Here is an 18,434-nt window from a genome sequence, read left to right on the forward strand (position 1 = left end):
TTCAGACAGATCCTCTATTTAGACATGATGATACTTTGATGAGACAAGTCCCATGTAACTTGTTATATTTGGGGCCAGTAGCCAAAGCAGTGGAATTAGGTGTTTTCACATCATAAAAATTAGAGTAGATTAATAAAGGACGTAATGGTTGTGTTTCTAATAGTGGCCAGACTGTGGATGCTATGGGCAGAGTGTCTCATTGGGCTGCTGGGGTTTGCTGCAGGCTCTTACAGCCAAAAGAAGGGAAATGTGGCATGGAGTGGGAGCAAGTCCCCATTTCACCACTGGGATTTGGGCAAACCAGCCGTTGCTCTCAAATATGACCTTTTGCTTAAACCAGAGATGTGCTCATATTCACATCAGCTCCGTGTTTGCTCCTCCACTCTTTTGCTCCTTGGTTGTATTTTAGGCACAGCTGTTCTCCAGGCACGTCTGCATCGCTGCAAGGGGAATGGGGCTGGAGGCGAGGTCTGAACTGCAAATGGATCCATGATCCAACAGATGCTTTTGTGAGGGCTGTGTCCTTTTCTCAGGTAGGACCATCTGCTTCCCTCCACCCTATGGTCTCCTTATTGCTTGGTGATCAGTATTGGCTTTTGTCTCCTGACTGGTATTTTGGATACACAACTGGTATTTTGGATATAATATAAATATAGAGCCGGCTCTCCTTTTGCGCCCTGAGGAACGTTGGTCATACACCACTGACAGGGATCATGATTCCAGGATACTGTCAGAAATACTTTGGAAGAAAGATGTAGGTTTTGAGATTTTGTCTCCTTTTTTGTTGTGAATAAAGTCACCTTTGGCTAATTCTTAAAAAAATGCATTTCTCTCTTAAAGCCTAACAACTTCTGTTCCCAACTACACCATGTTTGCAGATGCTTGTGTTGGACAGTTGAAAATATTGGGGTTTGTGGGCTTTGGGGTGCAGTATTAGCAGCTGCTGGTGCACAAATGTTAACTGAACTGCAAATATCTCCATCACGGTAACAAAATGGTGAATTTAGTTCAGTATAAAAATCAGCCACCTCCCTTCAGCTGGCCGGTTTGTGTGCAGAGCCTTTCTCTACTTCTATTTTATCTGTCTCTTCCTTCCTTTAAACAACGGATGTAACAAACCAGAATATTCTAACAAATGGACACAGCTGACTTACAGATCATTTTGTTAGCCATTACACTCCTGTTTATGGCCAATGATTGTCTCACGCTTGAAAAATACATAGTGCTCCAAATAATTCAGTCGCTTTGTTCTGTCTAGAGGTAAATATTCTAATTTATTAAAATGCCTTTTTTTTCTTGCAATTGGATGAGCTCACGTAAGAAAACTATTTTGTTTTTTCTTTTTTGGTTAGTTCTAATAGACTCCAAATCTATGTTGCTGCATAGGATGAGAGAACCTTTCCTAACACGAGAATAATAGTCACTAAATTCTGGTACGAATTTTCACAGAGTGAAAGTGTACTAAAATGGATGAAACATCATGTTTCATTTTCTCATGCTGATTTTTCAAGAGAAAAATTGCAAGCCATGATTAATGTCACCCCAGAAATCTGGCATGCTTATTTGTGAACGTATTAATGAGTCTAGTTTTATTATTATTCAACCAGTTCTAATGCCTTAGTGTGAGCCTTACATTTCCCAGTGTCTCTGTCCTTATCCTTACAGAACGTTTTTTCTTCTCATTGGTTTTGCAACCTAGATTTTAAAAACAGCAGGTTTTGGCTTTTCGGGACTTTAAGAGTCCCCTGTGTGCTGATGGTACTATCACAGAAAGCACTTTCCTTGTGCCATTTAATCTTAAGTCCCCCTGTTATGGATGCTGTAGATACATGGGATAGGCAAAACTATTATACTGAGAGTGCTAGATGAATCTTTTATTTGGTTCTTGACTAAATGCTCAGATAAAGAACATTACTCATTAAAACTGGATCTGTTGGATGGATTATTCACGCAGGTTTTTGCTGCAAACCAACCAGGAAGCCTTTCCAAGCTGCGTGTCTTAGGGAGAAAAACATGCATTGGTTGTGCCTGGTACAAGGGAAGCTACGGCCTAAATTTCGGGTAGTTTTAGGTTAAAATCCATCACACTTCAGTGTGCTCTACAGTTTGCTGAGCTTCTCCCACAATGAACTCCGAGTCAATGAAATTAAAATATTACATGAAATTTTCAGTTAAAATGTGACCTTCAGTTTTTGAATCAGTGTGAGTTTTGTTTTGTGAAAGCTGTTTTGTCAGCGGTCAGCACTGCCAGCTCCAAGCAAGAGGGCTGAGAATGTGCTAAGATTAACTGCTGCATTACACAGGCAGAGTTGGGAAACTTGTGGACACTGAGTGGGTGATGAAGAGGTGGCTACAATTTCAAGTTGTTAAGTGCAAAGAAAAGGAAATGGGGGAAATAAATAATCCTAACTTTGTATGCTTGGTCATGGGCTGTGAACAAGATGTTGCTACTCTGGAAAGAGATCTGGGAGGCATTTTCACAGAAATGTCTTATTAACTCAAAGTAGAAATCTTTGGGGTGCATCCAGTTTGAATAGACCATGATGTTTTTGTCCTCCTATCTCAAATACACGTTGGGAATAGAAAAGGTAGAGCAAAGGGAAATAAAGGTGATGCAAAAATACAAAATAATTGGTCACACTGTATGGAGATGTGAACTTCGGATTCTTCAGCTTGGAAAAGGAATCCCTGCTGTGATAGAAGTGAATAAAAGTCTGAGCTGCCAGGAGAAAGCACGTAGGGAGCAATTGATCATTGTGTTTCTCACAAGAGAAAACGAAAAACATCATAATGATTTATCAGGTTGCAAATTTAATATAAACAAAAGATGATACTTTTTCACATGACATATGGCTACATTAAGGAGCTATTTGCCATGTGGTACTGGAAGATGGAAGTTTGCCTGGGTTCTGATATCCTGATACCTGGAAATAATGTTATCACTAGATACTAAATATGTTGTTATGTATCTTGCTAAGGCTGCTTGACTTGCTCCTACTTTTTGTTTTTCCCAGGCTGGCTGCTGTTGGAGGAAGGTCACAGAAGCAGGCAGGCTTTTAGCTGCCCTGCTTCTGTCATTAATTGTAATGATTTCAGGAGGGACATGAAAAGGACCTCCCAAGGCCTGACATCTCAATGATTTCCCCATCAGTGTATCAAAGGGTCAAAGAAGCAGTTAACTTGGAGGTTAACACCTTCAGGACTGCACTGGCTGCCATTTGGATAGGTTTGTTCCAGCAAAGTCCTGCTGAAGTCTCTGAGAAATACTTGCATGCGAATTGCTGCAAAATCTGAGTTTGTATTTGTGTTGCCAAGGATGAAAAGAGGAGTGTGTCTCAGAAAGGAGGGGAAGGAAGAGGAGACTTATCAGTAGCAAGAAAAGACCTGCTTTACCTACCGAAAACAAATCAGACAAGGAAATATCTGGCAGTGTTCACAATAATTCAGACATTGTCCCAGACCTTAATTGCTGGCACAGGCAACCGTGGGCCTGGTAGGAGGGAGGTGGATCATGTCTGCGTGCTCCATCTGCTGCCTGCAGAGACAGGAACATTCCAGGCCAGGTGTTGCTGAGCATTGCTCTTGTCTAGCAGCAAGATAAGTTTAATTAAAGGGCTAATTATTCCCATTCTGGAACGGACCTATTCGTTGTACTTGCAATTGCTTTCTAACTCTTTTCCTCTGGTGTTCATGCGTTACACATTTATCTTCCATTGTCACATTACTGACTTGTTTTGCTTAAGTCTTTGGTGTGTGTGAAAATTGGAAACAAAGGGAATTGGCTAGACTTGAGTTTAGGTGATACTTCATTGTAATGGCATTTGTCAGCACAAAAAAGCACTTCATGCTGGCTTTCTAACTTTCTTGTGAAATAGGTATTTTACAGTTGTGGTAACTAAGGGCTGCTATCAGTGGGGAGTTGGACCCAGATGTCTGTGTTCCGCTACAACTGTTAAGAGCATCAGGCAAAACTTTTCTTTCAGTTAAACAAGGAGTAACCCACTGATTTCCAAAGAGCTGCTGGATTTACTTCAGAATGGCAGTCCATGGAACATGTCCATGGAATATGTCTGATGTGAAGTGTTATTCTTTTACACTCAGTTTAAGATCTTTAATGTAACTTATGCTTGCTTTCTTTGGCTCTGTGGGTCATGCAAAGCTCTTGAATCTTTGCACTAGTAGTAGCAGATAGTTTTCTCTGTCAAAACGTAACAGACTTGCTCAGTAGGTTACCTTTCTTCTGACATTTTTGGACCGTACTCAAAAACACCCAGTCTGAGTGAAACATAGGTTTAGAGCCTGATCTTCTTCCTCATTCTTCTGAAACCTGCTGTCCTCCTGTAGGGTCCACAGAAAGGGTGGTCACAGATCAGCCTGTTGACAGTACAGAGCTATTTGTTGGAAACAGGAGTAATTCAAGTCGAACCTATTTTGAAAAATGAGCAGCTTGATTGTGTTTTCACTCTTCTGTTTTCCACCACACAGTGAGGACTTCAGTTTCTGCATATGTCCTGGAGGACTGGAAAGAGAGGGAATCTTCCTTAGCCTAATTTTGGACCTGTGACATCTTAGATCAAACATAAATGGCCATTTTTATCTAGACCAGGGATTTTATTTCATGTCTTTTTAGGCCTTTTTTTAGTTAAAGCTTTGAACCAGGACAAACCCATATGTGAGATTTTTCTCCTTCCGTGTGGCTGAACTTCAAAAGACACATTACTCATCCCATTTTAGTATTCAGGACTTGCATTAATTAACCACGAACGGCACCTTTCCTTCCTTTCCTATCCCTGGAAGCACTTTTTATCTTAATCATGGAGCCAGGAGAACTATCACTAGGACGGATAAGGATATACACACAGCGTCTGTAACCTTAATATAATCTCTGAATATTCCATGACTCTGTAATGTCTGTCATGCTGGGATTGAGCCCTGGTGCTGATGAACTGCCCGGGGCACTGTGTTGCAAATGCATTCTTTCACAAGCTAAAGCAAAGCAGAGAAAACCATATAATGAATTCCAGTCATGTAACATTACGGACTAAGTAGAAGTGCCACTCCTTTACTAGGATAGTTGTGAGAAGACATTTTTGAAACCACATAGCTCAAATGATAGCAGCCACCAGCCAAAACCCCAAAATATTTCTGCATATGAAACAGGCACATGTGGAATATATGGAAAAGCTACGGACTGGTTTATAAACCATATTTGTAGAAAGACCATGAAATTGGAAAGTGATAGCATTGCAAAATATATTGTGAAAATAATTTTGTCAGAAAAACTAGAGGGAGGATTTGGATGTGAGTGCTGATCAGAAGAGCCATGGTGTGAGCAGCTCTGCACGGCAATCTTTTCTCACAGTTAATGCCATGGAAGAGAGCAAGGCACTTCCAATGTCCTTTGTGAACAGCCAGGATCTGCTCCTTGACTCCACTGTCAGTTCTTTTCCCCTTACGCTAGAGAAAAACTTGCAAGTACCCACTTTTTTTGGCTAACTATCGAGGACAAAAGGGGATAAAAATAATCTGCAATCTCTTGAAACCTATGCAAGCTATCTAGGATATACAGTGCTGTGATATGGCATAACTAAGCTCTGAGATTTCCTACCTAAGTTTTCAATGGAAGTATATGTCTAACGTGCATCCCATAAGCATGACTGAAAGCCAGGGAAGGATAACACCCAAAACCACAATTAAAAATTCTTGCTCCACAGGGACACTTGAAAATGTAAAATGGTGGCAGTGGGACTCAGACTTGACAATATTTATGTAAGCAGACATTGATTTGTTTTAACTTGCATTTTGAAAATACGGTGTTTCAGCAGGGGTTTATTGTTTATACATTTGTTGTGAAACCAAAGAAAAGGTGCATTGTCAAAACCATCATGGGAAGGAAAAGGGCAGCCAAAAGAGGAGGAACGAATGTTTAGGGACTTCTCAGAGAAGTATTTGAATTTATGGGATCAGAGAGAATCCACCCAAAGGTGAGCTTCAAACCTGTGGGTTTGAAAGGACAAGGTGAGAATCAGAAAAAATCAGCATGGGTTTAAGAAGGGTAGATCATGCTTGAGCAGCACAGCTGCCTTTGATTAAGAAATAACAGTATGAGTGTAGCACAGGACAAAGTGGCTCATCTTATTTGTGGAACCAAAACCATGGCCTGGCCTGGCCTAATGCTGGCAACAGTTCAGAGCAGCAGGTGGGATCAGAGAGCCCTTCCAACCATCATTTCCTACATTTTGTGGGTTGCTGAGCTGAAGCAGATGAGGAGCTGTGAAAACATTTGTATGACTTGGTACAGTACTCAGCTATTCAGTGCCATGAAGAGCTATTAGGTTTTGGGAAAGTTCTAGTATATACATTTCTGTAAGAAGAGAGGTTTTTTCCAAACATTCATAGGAAAAATCAACCTTCTTTAATTGAATGTGGTCAGAGAAAGAGTTTATAATCAGGAAAGAAACCTGGCCTGTCATGGGTCAGCAAAGCCCAAAAACTAGGAACCCAAATTATTTATATTACCAGAGTCTTAAAATAATTTAAACTTCAAACAGTTTTCAAAACTTCCAAAAGCATTCATCCACAACAACGTAGAACTCCAAGATCTCCAGCTCTCATTTCCACAGCCTGTGCCACTCAGGCTGTGCTGGGTGCATTGAGAGGCTGGGGTGCAAACAGGCTGAGTAAATGCTGTCCTTACCCACGTGTCGGATTCTGCATGTAGAAATCCTTTGTATTCATTATTCATGAATGCAATATGGCATGAGGATCCATGATCTTTATGGACAATGAATTCAGAACTCCCTGGGAGAGAATACTTGCTATAGAAACCCGAGTCCAAGAGCTGAACGTGCCCAGCTGGGGAAAGCACACACACAAACAGTCTCTCATTTTTGGCTGCAGCTCCTACTGGCTTATTTACCTAATCTTTACCTAATCTAAATATTTGACCTTTATGCTTTTTGGAAATTGTTTTTTTTTTTTTCCTTCTTAATTATGTGGAAGGAGCACTTCCTTTCAGCACTCTGATGGACTTCTCTATAAATAGCTCCTTGCATCCCAGAACTTCACACTGAAACCTTCAGCAAAGTCAGCATCCTGAGGACTTTTTAAGCCTGAGATGGGAACCACGTGGAGTTTAATCATTAATCACCAGTCTTTAATTAACAGCTCTGGGCTTTGAACAAAAGGTGCTTACAGTAAGGCTGCTGAGGGGCCCTGAGCTCTTCAGTGTGCTTTCATTTGAGGGACCCAGTGGCATTCCTAAAGGGGCTGGTAAAGTAACCTTCTCCTTGTGGGAAGGGTCACGCTTCTCAACGAGAGCAGATGTTTTGTGGCCCAATCTCCATTTTCATAACTGCCCTGCTGGCTGGCTGCAGGTCTGAGATGGCTCAGTGCAGGGATGCTACCAGTTCCCTAAGCCCTGCTTTGCTCTGGAAAGGAGTTGAGCATCTCCAGAGCCTTGTTGCCTCCATCAGGTGAGGTGGGTTTTAACCAAAGGAAGGAGGAAAGTTGCTCTAGGCTTGGAAAATTTTATAGGGGAGTGTTCAAAATTGAGCACTTGGGAGTGAAAGAAAATATTGCTATAAAAGTTGACTCAGCCAATATTTTCTGCGTTCTTGCTGCTGTGATTGAAGATATTTGTTTTTAATATAGGTTTCTCCCATTTGTAGTCTGGCTTTCCTGTAGTAAAAACTAAAGGGCAGATCCTCAGCTGATATAAATTGGCTCCACTGAAGTTAATGGAGCCATGCTGGTTTGTACCAGCTGAGGGATCTGGCTCATGCTGCAGTGCTCCATACCCCCATTATACTGCCATGATTATGATACTAATTCAGTAAAATGGCTTCACAGTGTAATAAAACCAACCCAGAGCATGGAAGATGAAAGGACTCCCTCTCCATTTGACCTGGTATTTTTCAACAGAATGTTTTCCTTTATTTTCTCTTTCGTTAGGAAATGCTCTAAACTTTTTTTTAACAGCAAATGTACTCACTCTGATAAAACTTTCTTTGGGGAAAACCTTCTTGGCTTCAGCATGAAGGCTGTGTGTGTGCAGAAAGCATGTAGCACATGCAGTGGTGTGATGGGTCAGGGCACGTTGAGGCTTTTGCAAGGAAATGAATTGGTTCTTCAAAGGGCAGGGGTGATCCTGAGAGCAGTTAAAGCCCTGAGCTAACCTTGACTTCTGAAAAATGGGAGTTATCATACTCCGGGGTAGAGCATTGATCATTTTACTCATTCTCTGTGCTGTCTAGTTTTTCTTGATCTGCCTGCAGTGGGAGACGCAGCCCAGGGAGCTCTATAAAGCTGTATCCATTCCTGTCACAGGGGAAAAAGACGTGTTGGTGGCTTTCCTGCTTGTGATCAGCTCTTCAGCAATTGCAGGAAGTTGAGCAGTGGGGAGCAGGACGAGCTGTGCTGTCTGCTTGCTTGGAGCTGTTTGAACACTGAAGGGAATAAAGAGACGCGGAGACCTAAATAAGGGCAGACAGATGCATAGCTGGATCCGTGGGATGAAGCGTTTTGTTTGCCGCAGCACAGCTGAACTGCACACAGGTTTTTTTCTGAGCCAGGAGGGAGTTTCGAGGGACATTGCTAAATGCAGACAGTAAATTTAACTTTAAAGGGCCGTGAATGAAAGCTTTTGGCTAAAAGCTGAAGTGCTGTTACTTTTTACCGGGCCTTTTTAACTCCATTTGGAACAGGACAGTGCATCTGACTTGTAAGGCCCCTGGAAGTGGAAGGCCCGGCCTGTGGGGCCTGCTCCTGGCAGAGCCATAAGGGTGAGGTGAGCCAGCCCGGCCCTTCTGGGCTAAAGGAAATGCAGCCAGATCTCACCTGTGGCTCAGGGAGAACTCAGGGAAACTGCTGGGAGCAGAGCTGTGCCAGGGCAGCACAGTTTTAAGTGTCAGATAGCTAAAGGGCTCAAAGGCATCAAAATGTCTGATGTCCGGAACTGGCAAGTTTGCTTGCATCCTGCTTCCAGACCTGTGCTAATCCCCTGGTATCATCATAGTAATCCTGATTTAAAGAAGGGTTTTCCTGTCAACTCATCATTTCAAAACAGTCTGAGCTATTATTTTAGACCCTTCTTGTAGTATTATCTGATTTAAAACTGTTTAAACCTTCTGCTTCTTTTAGGGAAAAACATGCGTTGTGCACTAAAGTCTGTTCAGAAGAAGTATAACTTCTGTTCATATCTACTATTGTCTCATTGCAAGCAATTTTAAAACACACCCTGTGTTTGGATTGTGCTGAGACTGGGTTATTCACTGTGGGTTTAGCAGACTGCAATCCCTTGCTGAAGGTGGAATTTGGCCACCATTAGCACTTTCATTCTTCTGCCAGTGCTAAGGAAGCATTCAAAATTCTTGTATTTGGCACAGGCTGGCAGTGGATGCTGTCCCAGACTCAGGACCATTCCTCAATTTGCGTGATTGTGGTCTGAGTGCCTTGGCTGTGGGAAGCTCTGGTTACCCAAAAAGAAGGACCTAAGCTGCCTGGCTGAGGGGACAGGAGCATGCGCCCAGGCCTTACCTATGGGGTAAGTGCACCTTTTTCTTGCATTAATTAGGGCAAAGGATGAATGATCTGGAAAGTTCCTCAGAACGCAGGTGTCTGTGTCCTTAACCAAGCGTTGGTGGCCAAGCGATGGCTGTGCAACTCTGTCCCCCAGTTACCCAGTATCCCAGGTACTCTGCTCCTGAGAAGGGGAGGCAGAGCTGGAGCAGTGAGTGTGGGCAGTCGTCACTAGACCTAATCAGGCAAGGAAAAGCTTTGGAGCATATGGACCCCAATGTGTGGTCCAAGTACAACAGCTTGGTGAGTGTCCTGCAGGGAGACTTTTACTAGCGCTGCAACAATAATTCATCACTGCCTGAAGGCTTGATGGGTCTGGTACTCCTTGTCTTAATTGACCTCGGCTGGAGACCTGCGTTTCAGTCCAGCTTAGTCACAAAGGACTTGGGCTGTACTTGGGCCTTGAAGAGGATATTTATCAGAAAATCACATGATTAATGGAACAGAGTGATGTCCGCTTGAGAGTGGCCAGGAATTGAATTAACAGAGTAGGGATTTTGGCAGGTGTGAAGTGTGGTGAAGCTGAGACCGATGATGTCTGGGAGACAAAGCACCCAAAGCCCCAGTATTATGCAGCCATAGGCTGGGAGCTCTGGAGGGGCTGGGGGGAGGGGGAGGCAGGGAGAAATGCAGAGCCAGAGTCTGGGCTCCTATGTGGGTAACACATGGTGTGCAGGTTGTGAAGTCCTCACACTGCAGTGCCCAAATTGCCATTGTTCCCAGTCCTCTCCAAAAGGGCAAGCATAAATAGGAAGCTGATATCCCCAAGTAAATGGTGATGGAGGGGGAAGAATAAGTGAAGAAATAATCAGGAATCATCCAACACTTACTTTCTTGCCTACTTTTTTTCCCCACTCTTCTTTCTTTTTCCCTCCATGTCAACACCAAACAAGACAGGACTAAAATTAATGGGGAAAGCAGCAATTAGCAAATTAGGTTAGCGGTGTGTTGCAGTGTGCCATGGCTGCCAGGTGTGAGGGGCTCTGGCAGTATATTTATTAATGGCTGTCAGAAAAGTGACACTTTGATGAATGAAGTTGGGTAGTCGGCACCCTCCGACAGCGAGCACTGAGAGGCCTCAACATGCTAAACTGCAAAATCAAACCTTTTTTAACCCCCATACAAAAATACAACAACAGAGATCGCTGCAAGAGGAGTGTGTTTTTCCAGCAGGAATTGGAATTCACGTTCTCCCCTAAATACCTCCTTTCTGTAACTTGCTGGGAGGAGTTGTCAGCTTGGAACGTTTTCCTTTTCCTTGGAATATGGGCCTCAAAAATTAATAAAGGCAAGCAGCTAAAAAGTATGTTTTATTCTGGGTATATCTGGCAGCCCTGTTAAAGGCAAGTGCTCGCACTTTTTGGCCTTTGCCCTTTAAACGTGATGGTATCAGTAATCCACAAACTGAGCTGGTGAGCTAACTCCCTTTGTTAGATATCATTTTCTCATGACTGGTGGTCAGCAGCTGCACTGCTCCTCCTTAGTGCCACTGAGGTGTGATGTCCAGGAGCCCACACTGCCCACAGGAAGAGAGAAAATGCAAAGATATGTAAGGTTAAATGTGTCTGATGAAAATTCACCTGCAGCACTGTTGCGTACTGAATTTTCCACTCCTGAAAAACCTCAGCTGTGATCTTCTCCCTTCTGATGAATGTGTGTGTGCAGTGGGACATTAGCTGCCATGCTCACTTGGGTGCATGGCCATAGGGTATATGGCAGGGTGCATTGCTGGTTGCTTTGTGAATGGGAATTTGGAATTCTTAGCCAACAAGATGTGAGTTTAGAAGTTCTCTTCAGGAAAAAAAACCCAACTAACTGTACTAGAGTTCTTGAGGAGATCAGTCCAGCTGCTGGGATAGCATCTGGATAAAAGATTGCTCTGCAAAACGCTGCAGTATGTGGAATATTTCTTCCAAGTTTTCAGACTTTGCATTGCACACTGGAGGTAAGCTCTGTGCACTGCTTTGATAGCTCAGCACGGAGTTGCTCAAATCCCCCAATTCCATAGAGAAACTGAATACCTTTCTACAAAATCTTGGTTCTGGGTTTGGCCAGCTAAAAGGGCTGTGTAAGTTTTGATTAAAAACATGAGAATAAATGTAAGTCATATCCCAGGCATTCATCTGGTCTTCTAGTTTGAAATGAAGCTGAGTGATCTGTGTGGAGTTGCTTGGCAGGATCTGTGTGCTTGTTAAGTTTGAATTGGCACTTGAAGCAAATCTGAAATTGTTCTCTTATGCTTTAATAATTGTACTTAGTTTCCTAATTTGGCTGGTGAGTTTATCAGAAGATAATTGAACTTTTAAAAATATAATCTGCCGGGCTGTAGGAAATACTTTAAAATAAACTTCTTCTGAAACTTTGATCTGTTTTCACGCCCTCTCTCACGAAAGCAGCCTGTCTGCAGGGCTCCAACCTGTTAAGGTGTGTGTTCCTAAACCAAGCAGCTCTTGAGCGGAACCAGGTCGCTCCCTGTGTGCAGAGGAAGCCAGCAGCTCCCTGCCAAGACAAACTCTGGCTGCATGGACTGCTCCTGGGTACAGCCACCTGCCTGCGTGCTCTGCCTGGGTGCAAAAATCCCTTTGTAAATTATTCCAGGGAGCAAGAGAAATGGCTCTCAAGTCACTTTAGTTTTTTGATGCAACTTTAGTTGTTACTGTAGGTCAGAGTATTGTTTTCTTGTATGCTGAGAAAGTAGAAAGGGACTGGTTGCTTTGCATGGAGCTGTGAGCTTGGTTCTCCTGGGCAGCTCGGGTTCCTTGCAAGCTGTGGTTTCAGGTGATGTGAGCTTTCCTGCCTTCTGCTGTTGGCTTCCATCAAACAGGCATGTTTTCCCTTTTTGGTGAGATTTAAGCCAATTCCTAAAGTTCTTGTAAGCAATTCCTGAGTTTTTTGGGGTAAGTGCAGTTCTCCAGTTTCAATGATAGCATGTAGAAGTTTATGGGTCCACTGCAGGCCTGTAAACTCAGGTTTTCCAGGTCCTACATTAGCACATTAACTACTGGGGTGTTTTTCCTGCTCACCTAGCTGGTTTCCTTCCTGTTTTAAAGAGGATTTGCTGCTTTTCATGTTCTCCATTTTATGAATTTGCAAAGACTTCCGTCGTTGTGGAAGCATACACCAAACAGTTTTTTTCCACTTACTTCAGTGCTTATGGTTTACATTTGCTTCCCACTGACTTACTCAGGAGTCAGCCCAGGGAAGACCTCTGACTTTTCTCTTGGTCTATGGCATGGCAGGGAGGCTCCCAGCCCCAGCAAGCAATCACTGCACCAAGAGCAGCTCAAGGAGTAAGCAAAGATGAATGACTTGTCCGGGCTGAGCTTGTCTTGGGTTTTAAAGGAGAAATGCTGCTTGAAGTTCTCTCTGTGCATGTCAGGATGGTGCCTTTACCCACTGTGATCTGCTGCAGAAAAGGTCTCTGGGCATTCTGCAGTGCTGCCCCTCGCAGTGCTGGCCGTCCCCTCCATATAGAGGTGAAGGTTTGTCTGTGACTTGTTTCACCTGCACAAGCTATTTTCTGATTTCTTGTCACTGTCAGCTCAGTAGTGCTGTCATTTTCCAGATACATGGTGTGTAATTAATGAGAATGTCATTTCCAGATTGTTTCAAAAACTAGATTGAGCGTTTGAGAAATTATTTCACTCAGTGCCTTAAGAGAGCTCGTTCCTTTCTTTTCTTTCAGAAAGTTATCTTGGTTGTTTGATTTGAGGATATCTCTGGAGGGAAGCAGCTGTGCTTATATTTTTAATGACTGCCAGCCTTGAACTCTTCATGCAGATGCAAAGCAGGTGTTCACGTGCTACCAACCAGGCAGCCAGTTGCACAGGGCTGTGCCCAAATTGCAGCAGCCCTGGCCGTGCCAGTCTCATGTCTGTGTGCTGTGAGGATGGTCTCCTTGTGGTGGTCTCTGGGGGCAGTAGCTGCATGCTGCAGAGCTGGAGGGGTAGGAGGACACATTATAAGTTGGCCTCATTGTCCACTCACTGCCCCTGGGGGCTCGCCAGGCTGGGCAGAGGTGTTGGCCAGGATGTAAGTATTTTATTAGCTCCATTATTTCTTTCATGGGGGCAATAAGTCTGCTTTATGTGAGACCTCGAGTGACTCTGTATGGAGCACAGAGATTGGTTTTAGCCACCTTTGCTCCCCAGGACATTGCTGTCCAAAGCACTGGATGACTGTGCCCAGGTGCAGGCTCCAGTGATGCATGGCAAGGGCATCTTCCTCGAGTTCTTACTAAGAGCTGTGTTTGGGGCTCATTTAGGGATATTCTCTGCCATTTTTCTCCTGAGCAAACATCTCCAAGTGTCTCTACTGAGCCTTATATTGCTCTATACTTAAATTTCATTTTGCTGCTTGTAAAATGAAGGGGTGAAGGGAAGGACTCTGTCAGCAAATGCTGCTTTGCCTCCTTTCTGCCTCAGTGGGTTAAAGCACTACTCCCTGAGCTGATCGTGCCCCCAGGCACTCCAGCAATGCTTTGCAATGAGCTCTGCATGGCCCCTCATGTCCTACAGGCTGGCCAAGGCTTTGCCTCCGTGTGCTGGATGGGTTTGTGTTTCTATTTTCTATATGTTCGATTTTTATATTTTTGAAAGTAATTATCAGAAAACAATGGAGTGGTTGCTTCCAGCAATTTTCTGTGGTTATTTTATTCCCAATAATCTGCAGGTGCCTCTTGAATGGGTGAGATGTGCACAAAGCTTAGCGTGCGCGTGTGTCCGTGTCTCCTGTGATATACAGAGCTTTGGTGCTGCAGCTGCCATTAGTGTTAATGGGCTAAACCTCTCCACATCAAGCTGAGAATATACTCTTGCTAATTGTGTACCAGCAGTCCCCTGAGACCTCTGTGAGAATGATGCATCCGAGGAGAGGCGCTTCCAATGGTAGGATGCTTTGGGATAGATAAATAAATAAGGAGCTAAAGTTAGACACTGGGTCAGTGCCAGCATTATAGCACTGGAGAATCGGCTAATGGCTGTGCCAACCTTTATCCCCTTGGTCCTGGCCTGGTCCACTGCTGCACGGTACCATCTTCTGAGCCATACATCACCACTCAGCCTCACCTTGATGATGTATGGTGCCCATAGATCCTTATAGCGGGAGTGCACTCTGATGTATTGCGCCAATACATCACGGCCAGGGTTCGCCCAGGTGATGTATTATTGCCCTGAGAATGTATTACTCAAACGCTGGTATTGTTCAGGGATAAAGCCAAGCCAAGGAGTGGATTCAATTTAATTACAGCACAAATGATAGTCCAGCGCCAGCAGCACGCTGATGCTGAGATGCTGGCACCCTGTGGAAATATGAGTTGCGACTCTGGTGCCGTTGAGTCACATCACAGTGTGCCACAAGAGGAGGTGCCGTATTTTAAGGGAATGGTCATTTTTCAGAGAAATATAGGAGGACGATTTCAAGAACTCTGTAGAGTGGTATGGCTGTGTGCAGGAACTCCTGAGCAGCAGAGCAGGGACGTGATGGTGCAGGTGGGACATTGGGACCTCTCTGGAAGGCTTTGAATCCAACCTGCTTGCAAATGCTTCTGTTGATTTTGGTATAATGACGTGATGAGAAATTTGGAGAGATGATTCTGTAGTTTCCTTGGATTGTTTTATACAGATGCCATAAAAAAAAAACCTGGAGAAAACAGGCCATTAAAAGCACCCCTGACTATTAAGGGTGGGAAAACTACCAGATGATGTAGTCAAAGAAAGGGCAACTGTGTAAGGAATCCAGAAATGAGAAATCCCATGAAAAGGCACTTTAAATGTTTGTCTCTGATTACCTCTCCCTTTCTCTTTGCTGCTCTTTTTCACATCTTGCTTTCTTGCTCAATGTTGTGGGGGGAAAAAACAACTATAAAACGAAACTAAAAAACCCAAAAAAGTGCATCAGCTTTACATAAAATCAACTTTAACATGAATATTTTTGCAAAATAACACTTGGCTTCCACTGGAGTCGAGAGGATCTCTATAGTCAATATTTGGTCCAGTTTCTTCTAGAAGAGTTTCTGAACATTGTCTATCAGGTACTTGATTATCCTTTTAGGGACATGTTTATTGAAAGCCAGGAGTAGCAAGATGGCAGCAGTATTTGGCTCGTGTTCAGCGTTCTGTATCTATAAATCCCTGCATTTTCTAACAAAGGTAAATATAGTTTTGCAGATGAGCCACTTTCAGCACAAACAGATGAAGTGACTTGTGCAAGGTCACATAGTGATCTGGTGGCAGGGCTTGGAAGAGAATCCGACTGATCTGACTCACTTCTCCAACATCCCTGTCATTATTTCACTTGTGTTATTATCTTATTCACTCTACTGTTTCAAATCAGACCTTGTCCTACCTTCCTGTTGTTCATGGCTCTGAGGATATAATTTTGTAGCACTCTATAACGGGAAGAAAAATGAAAAAGGCATTTTCTCTTCCTTTTTTGCCCCCAGTTTCACTGCCAATAACTCAGAAATACTGAATTTTCTCTAATTTTTGATGCAGAATGGAGAAGGCTTGGTGTGCTGCACAAGAAAAGTGGATGCTCCCAAGAAAGTGAATTCCTTGCAGAGCTTCTCAGATGTCCTCCCCTGCTGCAGCTGTACCTGCAGGTAAAGCAGCACAAATAGTTTTCTGTTAGTTGGCTGCTTAAAATGCAAGAGAGAGGCAGTGTGACTTAGGGGAACAGGAATTAATACTGATTCTTGCAGCTCCTGGGCTTGCTGAATTTGGGGAAGAGCATGGAGAGATCCTGAGTGTTCATAGAATGGCATGGGTTGAAAAGGCCTCCCTGAAGGAGGGAAGATTTAGGCTGGATGTCAGGGGGAAGTTCTTTACTATGAGAGTGGTGAGGTGCTGGAACAGCTGCCCAGAGAGGCTGTGATGCCCCATCCATCCCTGGAGGTGTTCAAGGCCAGGCTGGATGGGGCCCTGGGCAGCCTGGGCTGGTATGAAATGGGGAGGTTGGTGGCCCTGCGTGTGGCAGGGGGTTGGAGCCTCATGATCCTTGAGGTCCCTGCCAACCCTGGCCATTCTGTGAGAAGAACCACAATGCTCATCCAGTTCCAACCCCCTGCTATGTGCAGGTCGCCAACCACCAGCCCAGGCTGCCCAGAGCCACATCCAGCCTGGCCTTGAATGCCTCCAGGGATGGGCATCCACAACCTCCTTGGGTTCCTGCAGTGCTACTCTTCTCCATGCTCCACAGCACACACCAATGTCCTTGTCTATGCATGACCTCAGAAGCTGTTGATCCCTTCTGCGTTGTGTTGCCTCCTCCTGTGACTGGTTCATCACTGCCCTACTCCTTAGCAGAGCCTTTGGTGAACAGTCATCCCAATCACCCTGTGATAACCGTTGTAAACATTTCTATAAATAGAGTTTTCTCCTGTCCAAGTCATCTTGCTTACTCAGCTGTTTTATTTTTAATAGAAAGGCATGTTGATGCTAAGCAGATTTTTTTTTCAAATCTGTATTAAACATAAAAAGATGCTGTGTCTGAATAAAAAGAAAAGGTGCCCCTTAGATATTTTTAAAGCTTCCAAAAATAGTCTCAAGTCTGTGACAAGGATTATTGAGTGGGAATATTGTGGACAGCAATTCTGCAATGGAGAGTCACGGCTCCATGTGCTTTTGGATGGGGGCTGCAAGGAGGGAAACTCGTAGGACAAAGGCCTCAAAAGGAATGAATTTACTGAAGGCTGCTCTTTAGATGGCAAAGCAGCAGCACTGCACAAGTAGTTCTGCTGGTGATCTCACATCTCTTTTCCCTTCTGGGTTTGTAAATGCCCTTTGAGGCTGGGATCTTCTTGCTGGAATTGAGTCTTTGCTGGAGACCTGCAGCCCCGCTGCGAGAGCACTGCTGTGCAGCATGGGGGTAGGGAGGCAAGGCAGTGAGTTCTCTGTCTGGAATTTCTGAGTATAAAGACAGAAGGAAAAGGACTGCTGATTTTTTGCCTTGTAAGCACAATTGATGTTTGACTTGAAAAAAAGTAAAACTTGGCTTATTGTTTCTACCGCTGTGCCCTCGGGGTCAGAGCACAGCCATATAAGCAGTTGGTGCAGCCTCCAGTGCAAGAGGGGAGGTGGAAATTCAGAGGGGATAGAAGCACATGGGAGTGGAGCTGTCCCAACAGGGTTCCCAATGCTTTCTTTCTCTCCCATAGTGGAGACTTTTGTTTCCTTACTTGTGGCAAATGCCAAATCTACCGCTTGTGTGTTCATGTCTGGTGAGAGGGGAAAGGTCTCCAGAGAACCCGTGAAAATGAAGAAAGATAAACTGATGATTATTAAATTTACAAAATGGTACAGTGGTGACTGATGAACAGCTTATATGGAGAAGAAAAGAGAGCCTTACAGAACAGAGGGAGCTCTTCTATTGTTTGCAGTTAGGAAAAAAAAAATAAAGAGGCAGTAAATATTAGGCTGCGTTGATCCCGAAGTGAGCGGTTAGCTGTGCTAAAGTAGCCTGTGTTGTGCTCAGGGTTAGCATTTATTGCAGGTGAACTATCCATGCAAAGGATGAAAACAGGTCGTTTTCATCCTGTACAGAGAGACACGAGGGGTGGTTCTGCTGGGCTTCGCTGGTGCTCGTAGCAGAAAAGGAACAAAATGGGACTGAGCAGTGGATAAAGATTTGAGGCTCAGTTCTTGTTTCTCCTGTAAATACCCTGCAACCCCTCAATAAAACTGATTTATGGCTTTCAGACATGGTTCCTCACCTGTAAAATTGGGAAAAATACTTCCTTTGTGCCCCATTTATTTACATGGGCATCTCTTCCTATCTAACACCACACTTGGTGCAGTGGGGCCTCGTTCCTTTGTCAGCCCTCTGTACGGAATTTATATTGCAGCAATCCTTGTAAC

General features: G+C 43.9%; 1 long non-coding RNA gene across 1 annotated transcript; it reads left to right on the forward strand.

The window, feature by feature from the left end:
- The first annotated feature begins 7,214 nt into the window (after positions 1-7,214).
- On the forward strand, positions 7,215-16,162 carry LOC125701433 (uncharacterized). Its single transcript, XR_007380243.1, has 5 exons — positions 7,215-7,475; positions 7,852-7,909; positions 8,329-8,556; positions 9,387-9,544; positions 16,074-16,162. It is a non-coding gene; the product is annotated as an uncharacterized LOC125701433 (long non-coding RNA).
- The last annotated feature ends 2,272 nt before the right edge of the window (positions 16,163-18,434 follow it).

The sequence above is a fragment of the Lagopus muta genome, chromosome 16 (genome assembly GCF_023343835.1).
Source record: "Lagopus muta isolate bLagMut1 chromosome 16, bLagMut1 primary, whole genome shotgun sequence".
In the NCBI taxonomy this organism is placed as follows: Eukaryota; Metazoa; Chordata; class Aves; order Galliformes; family Phasianidae; genus Lagopus; species Lagopus muta.